General features: G+C 43.1%; 1 pseudogene across 1 annotated transcript; it reads left to right on the plus strand.

The window, feature by feature from the left end:
- Positions 1-4,722: 4,722 nt before the first annotated feature.
- Positions 4,723-5,828, plus strand: LOC128598623 (transmembrane emp24 domain-containing protein 4-like; annotated as a pseudogene). The gene has a single exon (XR_008383674.1). The product of XR_008383674.1 is annotated as a transmembrane emp24 domain-containing protein 4-like (transcript).
- The last annotated feature ends 2,570 nt before the right edge of the window (positions 5,829-8,398 follow it).

Consider the following 8,398-nt stretch of genomic DNA (forward strand, 5'->3'; position numbering starts at 1 on the left):
GTGCGTGAGCTGGGGTTGTATCCCAGACTCCTTGTCCCTGGGGTGCTGATATTCACAGAAGTGAAGAGGTCACTCGGGAGTGGTTCTTAGATATGATTACAACACTGACCGAGGCTGAGCACAGTGGGGAAAAAAACAAACAAAACCAAGCCATTGCAACACTGGTATCTCACATACATGCCTTGTGGTTGCAAACAAGTTTTAAAGAAAAAGTTTTTGGGTGGCACCTGTGACTCAGCGAGTAGGGCACCGACCCCATATAACGAGGGTGGTGGGTTCAAACCCAGCCCCGGCCAAACTGCAACAAAAAACGGCCAGGCGTTGTGGTGGGCACCTGTGGTCCCAGTACTGGGAAGGCTGAGGCAAGAGAATCGCCTGGGCCCAGGAGCTGGAGGTTGCTGTGAGCTGTGATGGCACGCACTCTACCAAGGGCAATAAAATGAGACTCTGTCTCTACAAAAAAAAAAAAGAAAGAAAGAAAAATTTTTGAAGACAAACTCAAAATTGGAAATATAGTCTCCACTAAATTATTTTCTGAACACTGGGGAAAGACCATCATTAACTGAATTTTAGTATTTGAAAAGTTTGGACATAAAGATTAAAATGTTACTACTTTTTGCTTCTGTAACCTTCCTTTGCCAACCAGCAGTTCCGGGAGTCAGTTACACTTAAAAGGAAAATCTAACCCTTTTGAAAAGCAAATCCTCCCAAGAGATTAATATCTTATTAGAAGCCAATTGGATTTTTTCCACTTTTGATTCTAGCTGCCTTTTATGTCTAATGCCCCCAGCTGACCCTTGTCTTCCAACCTTATTCATTCAATCAACAAATACTTCATGAGGGCAGCGCCTGTGGCTCAACAGAGTAGGGTGCTGGCCCCATATGCCAGAGGTGGTGGGTTCAAAGCCAGCCCTGGCCAAAAAAAAAAAAAAATACTGTAAAAACAAATACTTAATGAGCATTTAACATATGCAAGCACTATTCTGGTCTCTTGGGATATATGTTAGTGCACAAACACATAAGAATTTCTGTCCTCTAGAAGCTTACATTCCAGCTAATTGAAGGTAACTTACTATTCAGATATTAATAGCATCAAATATTGATACATTGATTTCTAAGGAGCGTCCTTTGCAATATTCGGTTGTAGTGCTGGCTTCTTCCCACAGCCTTTCAATTACCACATCTGCTGGCAAATAATCTAAGAAATATGAAAAGGGAAATATTCTTATAAATTCAACATGTGCTTTGAATTCCCTGGACATTTGGGATGAGACAGATGAAAGCCTGCTCAGAGTTATCAGAGAGCAGCCCTTAAGCAAATTATCTTTCTGTAGTGAGGCTGAGGGTTAAGGTTAAATCAGAGTCAGAGGAAGGGCCTCATTAATAGCAATCAATTCTAAAGAACTCTTTCCCTCCCTTCTCCCCTGGAAGCATTATACTAACTATTCATTGCTTGCAGATTTCTGACATGTGTATTTTTCTGCACAGAGCTCAGTAATGATTAGACAAACAAAGGGTTCTGGTGGAAATAAGGCAGAATGATGAGTGAGAGGAGTGGGTGATAGACTGGGTTTATCAGATTATATCCTAAGTAGTGTCAACAGGCACAAAACTATAAAGGTTTCATTGGCATTGATGTTGCCTTCCAATCTGGCCCAATCCTTTTAAAATGTAATGCAGTCGTAAAACTTTCAAGATACTGTTTACAACTCAAGGGAACAAAAAAATCTGCAGGTGTTAGGTGATGGAGGAGTAGTGAGGCCTACTATTTCCTTTAGAAAGTGTCCTAAAGTGTAGATATACCTATGTAAATGAATTCAGTAAGTTCATTTTTAAGAGGTAAATGTGAAAGTGTTGAGCTATGTACTTAAAATTTTAAGTTCGAGAGAACTCTAATATTAATAAATTTGGGGTGTAAGTATTTCTTTCATTAAAACTGTTAGAGAGTTATAGATTCTATATGGTTTTTAATTTAAAAAAAATCTAGGGGCAATGCCTGTGACTCAAAGCAGTAGGGCACTGGCCCCATATGCCGGAGGTGGTGGGTTCAAATCCAGCCCCAGCCAAAAACTGCAAAAAAAAAAAAAAAAAAAAATCCAGCATATTCTGAGGGTAGTTTGTTCACGAAGGAAAATGCTATTTGGTACTTTCCATATTCCCGTCATTTAAGTTCTAAAAACATTGCCATTCGTTTCTTAACCCAACTCTTATAAGGAGTGAAAATTTTCTTGGTCATCTTAAAAATGACATTTGACCTTTTGTGACTTTCGAATGTGGGTGTGGGAAGATAACATTAAGGATTATCAAAGAAGTTGCCTTAAACTTTGGAATGTATCTTGGGGATGAGGCAGGAAAGAGGAAGATTTCTTAGATTCTTAGCAGACCAACTGCTGAGTAGAAAGTCCTGGCTGACTGCTGAAGTGCTAAAAAGTACTTCTATTCTGCAGTAGGAGTGAAGGGACTGCCCTTGCTAGAGGTTTAAACAAAAAAGATACCTAATTAGGATTAATAAAATATCGACCTCCTGGGTGTAAGTCATTATTGTAACTGTTTACCCTAAAAATTCTACTTTTAAATGAATGTTATTATGTTTCATGCTCCGCTCATTGATGAAGACTTTTCCTTTCATAGACTTTCTTGCTTAATGCTCACAGGCACTTCCATTTAATTATAACCTCTTTAGCTATAAACTAGACATATAGCCTTCCCCAGATTAAATTTTAGAGAGAGATTTTCTTAGCCTTTGTTAATTTAGAATTGGAAAGATTGCTTGTCTGTCTGCAATGCTGAGGTGTGGATAGAAGTCATATTTACAAAGAGATAGAAGGTGGAGAGTTGGGCCCCTGAGTTACCTCATTCTGACAAGCTTTAGGTGTGTGTGTGCACATGCTTTTGCATGAGAGGACATTGTTCAGTTTAAAAAATCAGCCATGAGCTGAACTACAAGTCCTCCATCCATTTACAAGTTTAAAAAATTGAGTTGAAAAAAGTATTGATTAGATACAAAAGGGGTGAATTATGTATGGGACCATCATGGGCATTCCTTTAATTAGCAGAACTACCAAGGGCCTATCCCCTAAGGGGCGACTTGGGGGATAATTGTTTCCGCACTGAAGCCTCTGCTCAGTCCCTTGCTACCTTCCTCTGCAGAACCTCAACCTCTGGGCCAGTAAATAAGATTGTTCCCTCAAGCCCTGCAGTAGATCATCCCCCTTTTTAATTCACCATTGTCCCTTCTCAAGATACGGCCCTAAATATAAATCAGGAACATCCTAAAATGGAGGGGCTGCGGAACAGGAAACAAATTTGAGTAGTACATGAAGTACACATCACAAAACCTTCCTGCAGTTCTATTAGGAGCCTGACCACATTAACACCATTAAAATTCAAACACTACTGTAAATGTACATGCAAATCTCTAGTTTTAATTTACCAGTTATTACCTACTCTCATGTTGGAAAATCATCAAATGTCAAAAGGTATAGTTCTTTTTTTAATAATATAGAAAAGCCTGAGTCCTCATGAGAGTTGAGATCAAATATTACATCCTGTGGGAATCATATTATGGCTGGTCAGATGGCACCTGTGGCTCAGTGGGTAGGGCGCCAGCCCCATATACCAACGGTGGTGCGTTCAAACTCGGCCCCAGCCAAACTGCAACAAAAAAATTGCTGGGCATTGTGGTGGGTGCTTATAGGCCCAGCTACTTGGGAGGCTGAGGCAAGAGAATCGCCTAAGCCCAGGAGTTGGAGGTTGCTGTGAGCTGTGTGATGCCACGGCACTCTACTGAGGGCCATAAAGTGAGACTCTGTCTCTACTATATATATATATATATATATATATATATATATATATATATGTTATGGTTGGTCAAAGTTGAGTATTCTTCCTTGAATCTAACACAAAATCATTGAACTCCCTTTACTTGGCAAATTGCTGAGATTCCCTGCTCACTACCCACCCTTCCCCTGCCCTAACTCTTGAAAGGTCGTGAAGTCTAAGGGTTGAGAAGGCTTATGAGACAAACACACCCTCTCAACAGGGGGCATGGCACTGCAAGAGAGCACAGAGGTCCTGTTCCATCTTTCTCACCCCAGGGGCATAGAGGAAGAGATTCATCAGCAGCTCAGGGACTAACCCTGCCCAGCTCTCTTTCTTGACTTTTCAGAGGTAGGCCCACTTGAATCTCCATCTTCTGAGAAACCACAAACCCTGCCTGCCTTCACTGGGAGCCCAATATAGACAATGATGGCTAGAAACAGTTGGCCACAAACCAGCTTGGAGAAGTGAGGTTTGTTCTATAGACTGAGGAATAGCACTCACTTGCCTCTGCACACTGAGACTCAAAGGTAAGTGTGGTGGCTCATGGGTGACAAAAGGAGACCCTGTCTCTGAAAAAAAGCCCCCCAAAACTTTGTGATTTCTGTAGTAAGAGTGAGGAGAACTCCCCAAGCACAGGGAACCCACCGGGGTCATGCTTCCCCTCCATCCTACTCCCTTCCAGGCTTTCCAGCGAAGTCTGGAGAGAGGACCTTGCCATGTGACTGGAGTCAGCAAACTGTTTGTATGAAGACCATATAGGAAACATTCTAGACCATGCAGGCCAGATGGTCTCTGTCACAACCACTCAGCTCTGTTGCTATAGAGCAAAAGCAGACAGAGACAATCCACAGATAAATGAGTGTGGTTGTGTTCTAATAAAACTTTATTTTAGAAGATGGAGGGAGGGCGCTCCCCTACCCGAACCCGCTCTGGGGCTGTTGCGCGACGTGCCTAGGATGGCGCGCAGGCGCAGAGCGGTGCGCAGGCGCGAGGGGGTGAGGCGCGATGGCAGGTGTTGGAGCCAGGCTGCTCCCTGTGATGGGGCGGCTGGCGCTGCTGCTTCTCGGGTTGTGCACCGCGGGCTCCTGGGGGCTCTACTTTCACATCGGCGAGACGGAGAAGCGCTGCTTCATCGAGGAAATCCCCGACGAGACCATGGTCATCGGTCAGGCGGGCTGAGGGCAACTATCCCACACAAATGTGGGATAAGCAGAAGGAGGTCTTCCTGCCCTCAACCCCTGGTCTGGGCATGCATGTCGAAGTGAAGGACCCTGACAGCAAGGTGGTGCTGTCCCGGCAGTACGGCTCTGAGGGTCGCTTTACGTTTACCTCCCACACTCCTGGTGACCATCAGATCTGCCTGCACTCCAACTCTACCAAGATGGCTCTCTTTGCTGGTGGCAAACTGCGTGTGCACCTGGACATTCAGGTTGGGGAGCACGCCAACAACTACCCTGAGATTGCTGCTAAGGATAAGCTGACCGAGCTGCAGCTCCGTGCCCGACAGTTGCTTGATCAAGTGGAACAGATTCAGAAGGAGCAAGATTACCAAAGGTATCGTGAAGAACGCTTCCGACTGACCAGCGAGAGCACCAACCAGAGGGTCCTGTGGTGGTCCGTTGCTCAGACTGTCATCCTTATCCTCACTGGCATCTGGCAGATGCGTCACCTCAAGAGCTTCTTTGAGGCCAAGAAACTGGTGTAGTGCCCTCTCCATATAACCTCTGCTTCTCACTTCATTTATTTGGTACTTTCCCCACCCACTCCCTTATCCACATGGATTTTGAGGGGGAAAAATGAAAAAGCATGTAAGTCACATTGGTTCCATAGCAACAAACCATTCAGATCAACCACCTGTTAACCCTGGTTCCCAAGGAATAGGACATTGGTCCAAGATTTCAAAATCATTCTTAGGACTTGTGAAGAGTTGGAACTAACCCAGGACTAAGTCTGGCTTCTTTTGTCTCCAGTGATTCTCCTCTGTTCTATCACAAAATGAGCAAATGAAAAATATCTCCTTTACCTTCTGCTCCCTGTACATCTGCTTATGTAATAGGTAGCTGGCACGCCCAACAGAGGACCTGCCTGACTGCCTGCTGGTCAGTCCTGGGTTCACTCAATGGCTTTGTGAATGTAAATAAGGGGCAGGTCTTGGCCCCAGAGGACTAGATGTTTTTCTATATATTAGAACTATTTTTTGATAAATTATATATTTTCCTTCCTAGTTGAAGTATTACTGCCTATAGCTAGCTGAAAACACCAATGCAGTCCTTCATTCTGTTTATTCACACATTTTTGATAACTACAATGGTAGCTCTTAGGATTTCAGCCTTCTGGGCCAGAAAGCAGATGTTATAGATGCTCTCAAGGCTGTTATCAGAGGGTCAAACTTGGACACCTGTGATTTCCATCCTATAGGACCTCCTGTAAGAGATAAGGTAGTAACAGAGCTAGCACAGGGCAGTGTACTCTTACCTTCTCTATTCCCTTAACTTTTATTTAAGCTATGGTGAATGTTTTCTTCAAGAGAACCAGATTTGGTTCTTTATACAGAATTTTCCAGTGAAATAAAATGTGTTGTAGTAAAAAAAAAAAAAACTTTATTTTAAAAAACAAAAACACACAGTGGGCTGGATTTGTCCTATGAGCTATGATTTGCTGACCCCTATGATCTCCTGAGCAATTGGCTTCCCCTCTTACAGAGGGTCCAGAGCAAAGGCTCTAAGATGATTCTGTTATCCAAAAATAATGATGTGGAGGACACATGCAAAAGGCACTAGAGTTATTTAAATTCAGAGTAAAAGAGCCCAAGGCCCACTGGGCCTTCTGTGGTAATAGAATCTCAGACACTCTGAGCATTCACTGCTGGGATAAATAACCTGTGGGCAGGGATCACATCGTTTTTCATTTGATCAAGACAAGAGCATGTGTTCGTAAGTAAATGCAAATACTCAAGAGTTTTTCAGACTTTGTAGCAAGTGGCATGAATTTACATTCTGGGTTTCCCAGAAGAACTGTCCAAAGGCCTCCCCCTGCGCTCTGCCTTTCTCAGACATCCTGGTTAAGTCCAGGAAATAGTTAAACCGACACCTGCTGCTCGTAGTAAGGGAACTTAAGGCAAAAGTATGAAGCCTTCATAACTATAATTTCTAGATTATAGATTCTACAGGCCAATCAAGCCCTGTAGATCCAAGAACAATGATCATCATTGTGATTTCCAGATATTAGTAGGAGAAGCTAAACAAATCAAGGGCATGGACTGCCCTCTGCCCTGGCCCTTTCCTTCCTTCTAGTTGTCAATTATTGATTCTTGCAGGCCCTCGCCCCGCCACCCATTTTGTTCCCCTCTCTTTCATCATGGAGTCCCTGGCTGTTTCCCAACAGAGGGACAGCTTCTTGTGGCACGGGAACGACAGCCTGTACCCTAATGCCCTGATGTGGCTGACATCTTAATCTAGTCCCCTAACAGTGTGCTTATCCAAGACAATCCATTTGTTCCAGGGAAGGGAGGCATCCAAGGCACCCCTCCCCAGAGTTTTACCAAGCTCGTACTTCACTGCCATTGCTCCTACCCTTTACTGTAGTAACAAGAGGCTGTAAGGCCGAATGAGACCCGCTTTAAGCCTGTGTAAATTAGTGTCAGTCATAAAATTTACCCACCAAATTGCCCAAGAGTCCCTGGGTTAAGAAAGCAATGCGGAGGATCATTAGCTAACCATGCATCTGTGGGGGCCGTCAAGATTTCAACCCCAGGTTCTGTACATTCTGATGATGACAGGGAGGGAGTTTTTCAAGAAGATTTACAAGGAAAATTAATAAAGTCTCCCTGGGCCTATTATTCCTATGTCTGGCTATAAATCCAGAATATTGAAATACTGAAACTTACTCATGAGGAGTTACATATTATTAATTTCTCTCTAAGTCAAAGGAAATTGTCCTCTTTAGGGTTAACTTGTACCCAGTCTGAAAGTTTATTAAATGAGAGTGCTGAAATGCTAATCTGGTTGCATACATCCTATAAATAAATGCTACCTCAGTAATTCAAAACAATGCTAAAAACATTCATCTTGACTCACCCACACAAAGCTCTGGGTGCCCAGTAACAATTACAACATTTGCATTTTCTGCATTTAGCTGGGACGAAGAGAAAGACTAACTTATAACTGCTGAGTGTCCTCTGTCCTCTCTCTCTCTGCCAAAGTCAACCACCACTGTCATTTAACCACTACTCAATTCTGCAACTCTTCTTCCCATTTCCCTGGAAGAACTGGACCCTCCAGGCTAACCTTACATGTACCTTCTTCACATTCACAACTCTACATTTCCTTGGAGCTGGAAAAAAAATAAAAAATCTATCTTCCCCTTTCCAGGTACAAAGGTTGACAGTGAGCTCAGAAGATAAACAGAAAGACACAGTATTTCTTCCAGGTCTGGTGAACACTGCACATTTTGTTTAAAGGGGTGATAAACTGATCTCTGATTAATAATAATTAGAGGTAAGTTTATAAATAGCTAACGTGATTAAGTGCTTACTACATGTCAGGCACTGTACTAAGTACTTCATGTGTATTTTCCC

The sequence above is a fragment of the Nycticebus coucang genome, chromosome 11 (assembly GCF_027406575.1).
Source record: "Nycticebus coucang isolate mNycCou1 chromosome 11, mNycCou1.pri, whole genome shotgun sequence".
NCBI lineage: Eukaryota > Metazoa > Chordata > Mammalia > Primates > Lorisidae > Nycticebus > Nycticebus coucang.